This window comes from Nannospalax galili, unplaced genomic scaffold, assembly GCF_000622305.1.
Source record: "Nannospalax galili isolate Female #2095 unplaced genomic scaffold, S.galili_v1.0 scaffold1534, whole genome shotgun sequence".
NCBI lineage: Eukaryota > Metazoa > Chordata > Mammalia > Rodentia > Spalacidae > Nannospalax > Nannospalax galili.
This window is the reverse complement of record NW_008333781.1, coordinates 813817-821594: the sequence shown is the minus strand read 5'-3', so window position 1 is coordinate 821594 and position 7778 is coordinate 813817. Positions and strand designations below refer to the sequence as shown.

At 41.7% G+C, this 7778-nt stretch overlaps 1 pseudogene; it reads left to right on the top strand.

Annotated features, from left to right (window-relative positions):
- The window catches only part of LOC103730285, a 49813-nt pseudogene extending 43156 nt beyond the window's left edge, over positions 1 to 6657 (top strand).
- The last annotated feature ends 1121 nt before the right edge of the window (positions 6658 to 7778 follow it).

Below are 7778 nucleotides of genomic sequence, written 5' to 3'. Positions count from 1 at the left end.
ATATGTTGCTGGGTGTGGTGGCACATGCCTTTAGTCCCAGCACTTGGGAGTCAGAGGCAGGTGGATCTCTGTGAGTTTAAGGCTAGCCTGGGGTCTACATAGTGAGTTCCAGGACAGCTGGGGCTGCAGGGAGACCCTGTCTCAAAAAAGACAATACTTAAAAAACCTATACTCTATTAAATTTGAAAACCTAAAAGAAATGGAAGAATTTCTAAATTCACAGAAACCACCAAAGCTAAACCAAGAAGAAATCAACAGTTTAAACAGACCTATAAGAAACAAAGAAATTAAAATACTAATATAAAACCTCTCAACTAAAAAAAGCCTAGGCCCAGATGGATTCACAACAGCATTCTACCAGAGCTTTAAAAAAGATCTGCAACCAATATTATCTAAATAATTCAAAAATATAGAAACAGAGGGAGAATACCCAAACTACTGCCAGGAGTATGCTAATTCCAAAACCAGGCAAAGATACAACAAAAAATGAAAACTTTAGGCTCCTGTGGCTATGCAAAAATTCTCAACAAAATACTTGCAAACTGAATACAGACATACATCAAAAAGATCATCCACCATGATCAAGATGGCTTTTTTCCAGAGATGCAGGGATGGTTCAATATATGTAGATCAACAAACCTAATAAATATAAATGGATTTAAAGACAAAACTCACAACTCACATGATCATGTCAATAAACACAGAAAAGGCATCTCACAAAATCCAACATGCATGATAAAAGTCCTTAAGGGCACTGAACTGAATGGAATGTACCTCAACATAATTAAGGCTACAAACACACAGCCAAAATCATTCTAAATGGAGAAAAACTTGAAGCATTCCCAGTAAAATCAGTAACCAGAGAAGTCTGTCCAACATCCCATTTCTTTTCAATATTGTACTTGAAACACTTGTCAGAGCAATAAGACAAGAGAAGGAAATTAAAGGGTATGAATTGGAAAAGAAGTCAAATTATCCTTATTTGCGGGTGATATACATAAGAGATTCCAAAAATTCACCAAAAAACTTCCAGAAATGATTAACATTTTCAACAACATGACAGGTTACAAAATCAATCTACGAAAATCAGTAGCCTTTTTATATACAGATAGCCAGCACTCAGAGAATGAGTTCAGGAAAATACTTCCATTCATAATATCCTCAAATATAAATCTAAGGATAAACCTAACCAGAGACATTAAAGACTTATTCAACTAAAACTTAAAATCTTTGAAGAAAGAGATTGAAGAAGACACAAGGAGATGGAAAGACCTCCCATGCTCTTGGATTGGTAGAATCAATATTGTGAAAATGATCATCTACCAAAAGTAATTTACAGATTTAATGCAAACTCAAGCAAAATTCCTGAGACATTCTTCACAGAAACAGAAGAATCCATCCTAAGATTCATATGGAATCACAAAAGACCCAAGATAGCCAAAACAATACTTAACAAAAAGAAAAATTCCCAGGGTATTACCATACCAGACCTAAACCTATAATACAGAGCCATAGTCATAAAAACAGCATGATGTTGGCACAAAAATAGATTTGTAGATCAATGAATTTATGAGGATGCCCACAGAGTGGGGGAAAATCTTCACCAGTTATTCATCTTACAGAAGATTAATATCCAGAATTTACAAAGAACTCAAAAAACAAAGAAGCAAGAAAACAAATGACTAATTAAAAGATGGGATATGGATCTGTATTAGTTACTTTTCTGTTGCTGTGATAGAAACACTGACCAATAAAACTTACAGAAGAATTTCTTTGAGCTTATGGTTCCAGGAGAATTACAGTCTATCATGGCGGAGAGGCATGGTGGCAGGAGGTGGCAGGAGCAGGAGCAGCAGAAGCTAAGCTCTCACATCTTCAAGCAGGCACAGGAAGCAAGAGAGCAACTGGAGATTTGGCAAGGCTTAAGAACTCTCTAAGCCCACCATCAGTGAGATGCTTCCTCCAGGATAGCCACACCTTCTAAGACCTCCTTAACAATAAATATATTTTAAAATTAAAAAATACAATTATCTTTGAATCTCAGTTTTAATCTATGTTGAACTAGTACTTATTACTGATGAGAGATAGGCTCCAATTGCGTTCTTCTGCATGTGATGATCAAGTGATCCCAGCACTGTCTGTGGGTACAATGTTATTGATGTATTGAAGAGGTCAGTTTGAGTGCCATCAGCAGGTGCATGCCATTAAAATAATGCATGCTACAGTTCAGAATAAAAGGGAAGAATTTGAGTAAGAAATAATAAAAATTTAAATTGATGGCTTCTAAATTGTCTTGCGTTGATCACTACCCAAAGTACATGAGTCAAAACATCACAGTGTAGTTCATAAACATGTATAAATATTACATCAGTCAAAACAAGTAAGAATTTTGTTGTTTGTTTTCAGTTTTGCATTGTTCTTGCTCAAGTTCAAATATCATGTACCAGGCAATTACAGTATAGAGTGAGGTCCAGCTAATTAGTGTTTGTGAATTAAGAATTCTTAAACAAGGATGAGGTGTGGTGGTGCATGCTGTTAAGCCCAAAACAAGAGGCAGAGACAGGAGGAGTTTTCTTAGTTTGTTTCTTCACTGCTGTGACAAAATACTCTGACCAATACCAACTTGGGGAGGAAATGGTTTATTTAGCTTACATCTCCTAGGTTGGAGTTCATCAGGGAGCCCAAGGTAGGAACACAGGGCAGGAACCTGGAAGCAGGAGCTGGAGCACAGGCCATGGAAGATCACCACTTACTGACTTGCTCCCCTGGCCCCTGCTCAGCCTGCTTTTTTATGCAACATAGGACCAACTTCCCAGGGGTGGCATCACCCACAGTGGGCTGGGCCCTCCAACATCACTCATCAAGAAGATGCCCCTCAGACATGGCCATAGGCCAGTCCAATAGAGGAAATTCCCCAATTGAGGATCCCTCAATCCAGGTGTGTCAAGTTGACACTAAAGCTATCCAGCACAACAAGGATGAGGTGTGGTGGTACATGTCGTTGAGCCCAACACAAGAAGCAGAGACAGGAGGAGTTCTATGAGATTGAGGCCAGTCTGGTTTATACAGTGAGTTCCAGGCCAACTGGGGCTACAGGGAGACCCTTTCTCGAAAGAAAGAAAGAAAGAAAGAAAGAAAGAAAGAAAGAAAGAAAGAAAGAAAGAAAGAAAGAAAGAAAGAAAGAAAGAAAAAAAAGAAAAATTAATTCCCGAACAAACCAATAGCTCTTCCTCAGCAGCAAAGACAAGCTGTTGTAGAACCATACAGTCATAGCACAAATCCAAGTGTCAAGTAGCAATTTCTATAAGCCCTTGTCAGAACTAGAATCTTCTTGACCTGTTGAAAAATATGTATTTCAGGCTGGAAAATCATTAGCCTCTATGGGTAATTCTGAGGGTGAATTAACAAACTAAAAATTGCTTTTTATAATTCCAAAAGTAAAAGTCATTCTGGAGATTGAGTTTCATTTTATGCTGTTTCCCTTTAATCAGAGGGCTATAATAACCAAAAATTATAACTAATATCATTGGCTATGGAGACTTTTTCTGCTTGTAATACTTAAATGGTTTTAATTCTAATATGATCACTGGGGCATAAACTAAAAACAGTACTATTCACTAGCACATCTAATCTGAGATGATCCATTTGAAATTTGTAAAATTGTAATAATTTTATTATACATCTTGCTACAGACTGTTTCTATCTACTCCCATACCCCTGAGTACAGCCTGTGGGAGATAATAAGGTGTAGACAGATTTTTTAAAGTAAAGATATCCAATGATGAGATCACTGCCCTTGTAAAAAGGGGGAGACATGGCTTGCCAGTCTTTCGGCTAAGATCAAGTATAGGAAGAGACCACGGTGCTTTCCCACATAATGTGAGAAAATACGGAAGGTGGCTATCTGCAAGCTGGGAAACAAGTTCTCCAGAGACACTGAATCTGCAGCATCTGGGACTTCCTAGCTTTTGGAACTGTGAGAAATAAATATCTGTCAAAGTAATACAGTCTACTGTAGTTTGTATTCTAATATAAACTGAACTAAAACATCTAAGTATAACACTCATAATTTTGAAGCATTTTTTATTTCTACATTTTTCATTGCAGACCACTAGCAATAAATTCAACATGTACAGGGCTCTCATTACAATTTTTGGCGATCAGTGCTGGAATGTAAAAATGAGTGAGAACTGCTTTAAATTTAGGTCTATTAATGCCCCCATCCTTCCTGTCTGTCTGCTTTAATTAAAGCTTTGCTAAAGCCCTGGGAAGTGATTTAACTTTTTGCCTTCCTACTTGACAGAGGAATGTAACCTGTTAATTTTGGGTCACCAAATGCTCACCTGTGATGTGGGTAACTAATTTCCCTTTGATTGGATTTGAGTCCTGCTCCATGACACAGTGGGGGTAACTCATGCCTGGTACTATTAAACCTGGATAACAGCCCAAGTCTGGGGAGGTTGTAGGGCCAGACAGAGAACTTATTACTGATGTTTAAATTGACATAGCATCAAACTGCCTTCTAAATACCAATGCTTATACCCATAAACAAAATCTGTTCACAACCTTAATCAGAGAAACCCCTCCTCACAATGAATGGTGAAGAATTCAGAGAATAAGCAATGGTTCTTGGCCCAGCCCTAAACAATGTACTTTTGCCACCCCCCTAAGAGTCAGAGAATATTGCAGAGTGTGTAAGAGCCCATAGGTATGGTAAAGGGATGCAAAAATGCCATTCTCTAGACTCCTGTAGATATTAACTCACAGCAACTGTAGTTGCCTGCCCTGGGCCCACAGAAGACTGGCCTTGTTAACAGTAACTCAAGGAGAGGGGCTCATCTCTCTAGCCTTGGGTTAATAATTATCTTTAAAATATACTATTCAGGGCTGGTTGAGTGGATAAAAGTGCTTGCTGTGAGTTGGACCAGAAGAATGGCACAGCTAGGGAAACAGGCTCAGCATCCTCAGTCACAGGTGTTGTCAGTGGGGAAAGTCTGGAAGATATCAGGAAGACTCTTTTGAAGAAACAAGTGGAAATTCGGACAGCAGATGGTCAGAGGAGAATCATACCTCTCTGCATAGCACAGCTGGATGCTGGGGACTTCTCCAAGGAGTTCTTAAACAGCATCCCACTCTCAGGCCCCCTGGCAGGCACCATGCTCTACTCTCCTAGAGGTCAGCAGCCACTGCCACTGGACTCCAGTACCCTCTCCTTCAGCACCTCGAAGCCTTGCACAGAGACAGTGGCAGCCACTGGTGCCAAGCGTACAGGTGAGTCTGTCAGTAAGGACAGTATGAATGCTACCTCTGCTCCTGCTGTATCATCACCCTCCGTGTTAACAACCCCATCCACGATTGAACCCCTGAAAGCGTTTGACTCCCGATTCCATACCAGGTGCTCCTTCCCTGACCGCTGTGACTCGGACAGCTGTTGAAAGGTTGAAAGAGCAGAACCTTGTGAAAGAGCTGAGGCCCCAGGACAGACCTCCTGGAGAGTAGCAGTGACAGTGATGAGAAGGTCCATTTGGCCAAGCACTCTTCACTGTCCAAGTGGAAACGAGCTTGAGGTGAAGACAGTGAAAAAGAAGAAAAGTCGCCCCACACGCTTGTCTCTTACCCATGCCTCTCTCTGTCCAGTCTCCAGCTGCCCTGTCTTCAGAGAAGAAGGCTGTGCCTCTGTCTGCACCAGCACTTGCATTGAAGCTGTCGCTTCCAGGCCCCCAGACAGCATTCACCCTCCAGGTGAGCTCTGACCCCTCCTTGTACATCGAGGTGGAAAATGAAGTGACAGCTGTTGGAGAGATAGGGCTGAGCCGCCTGAAGTGCAACCGGAAAGGGAAGGAGTGGAAAACGGTGCTAACCAGCTGTGTCCTCACTGTCGCTGGTATGTGTTGCCTGTGAAAAGAGGATGCCATTGGTGTTCTCCTCCCTCCCATTCTCCTTCCATCTCCGATCTCTAATTTGCACTGCACGGGCCCCTACGTCATGGCACTCACTGCTGTGGCCACACTGTCTGTCTGGGATGTTCACAGGCAGGTGGTTGTGGTAAAAGAAGAGTCTATACATGCCATCTTGGTAGGAAATGATATGACAGTGTCACAGATCTTGCCAACGCAGCATGGAATCCCAATGATGAACTTTGCTGATGGGAAAGTGTCATTCTCCACATGGAACCTGGTTTCTGACAGAAAGGATTCATTGGCTCAGTGTGCAGACTTTAGGAACAGCCTACCGTCCCAGGATGCCATGCTGTACTCAGGACCGTTAGCCATAATCCAGGGCCACACCTCTGGAAGGCAAGCTGCCCTACTCTTCTCCGTGCCTCTTGTGGTACAGCAGGAGACCAAACTGGCCTACCTAGAGAACCAGGTTGCAGCAGCACTTACTGTGCAATCAAGCCACGAATACCGCCACTGGCTCCTCCTCTATACTTGGTACCTTGTAAATGAAGGGTTTGAATATTGACTCTGAGAAATATGCAAGAACTTACTGGGTCCAGTTCACTGCTCCACTGGAAGCCAGTGGGAGTCAACAGTAGTAAGTATGAGGAAGAGGGAGCTGCTGGAGGAACTACTGCCAGTCATGGGGCAGAATCTTCACTTCCAGTGCCTCTTTACTGAGTGCCAGGAACAGCTTGACATCCTGAGGGATAAGTAGCCTATGCTGGCTTGCCCTGGCTGTAGCAATGGCAGGGCCACATTCTTGCTACTACTGGCAGGTGCCCAGTGCTAACCCCCACTTGCCAGGGCAGTAATGAGAGGAGAGACCTTGGCAGAAGTTGTGCTGTCCTGCACTAGCACCAGCCCAGTTCCTGGACGTTCCCTGTGTCCAGGCCCAAGATTACTCTAGAAGTGGGCAGCTCGTCCCTCTCTTCAAGCTCCACCCTGGACCTGGGGCTGGAACTGGAGCTCTGCCTGGTTGCATGGGGCCAGTAAGGAGCCTGAGCCTGTTTCCTCCAGCTAGGCCCCAAGATGGACACTGGCCCCTGCCACTGCTGGTGCTGTGCTGCTTCAGCTATGATGAATGAGCCATTTGAAAGAGCAAGAATCTGGAAATGTTAGGTGTTATGCAGTTGGCAGACTGACCCGAAGCCTGTGTAAAAGGAAAGCTGTTGCTACACATGGACTATTTTTGTACTAGAATTTGCTAACTTGTAATATGGACTTTTGGTCAATAATCAAGATATCTCTCTAAGCTACTTGGACATTGTCACTTGTAGGAAATTTAAAGTCTAATTATGACAGCTACACTGAAAAATAATTGTACTGAAATTAACTTGTCTATCCTCATTTGGTTTAATTTTTAAATGTTTGTAAGAAGCAACACTTTGGGGTAGAATGGGACAAAAGGGAGGGCAATTTCTAAGTGTAAAATAAATGAACATGCATTGGATACCAAAAAAAAAATGCTTGCTGTGCAAGCCTGACGATATGAGTTCAATCCCCAGAACCTACGGTGGATACAGAGAACCAGTTCCACAAAATTGTCCTCTGATCTCTATATATATGCCATGGCACATGTGTATCTGAACTCTCTGTCACACACACATACACACATATTAATAATAAATGAAATAAAAATTTTAAAGGATACCATTTAGAGAAGTACAGATGATTTCATTTAAGAAAAAAATTCTGCTACCTATTCATAAATTTATACAATATTTTCTGGGAGGATACACAATAAATTAGTAATAGAGACTGCCTCTAAGTAGTAGGAGTTACTTACTTTATATTCTTTCTTATATTATGTAGCACTAATGGAACATTTAACAGGTA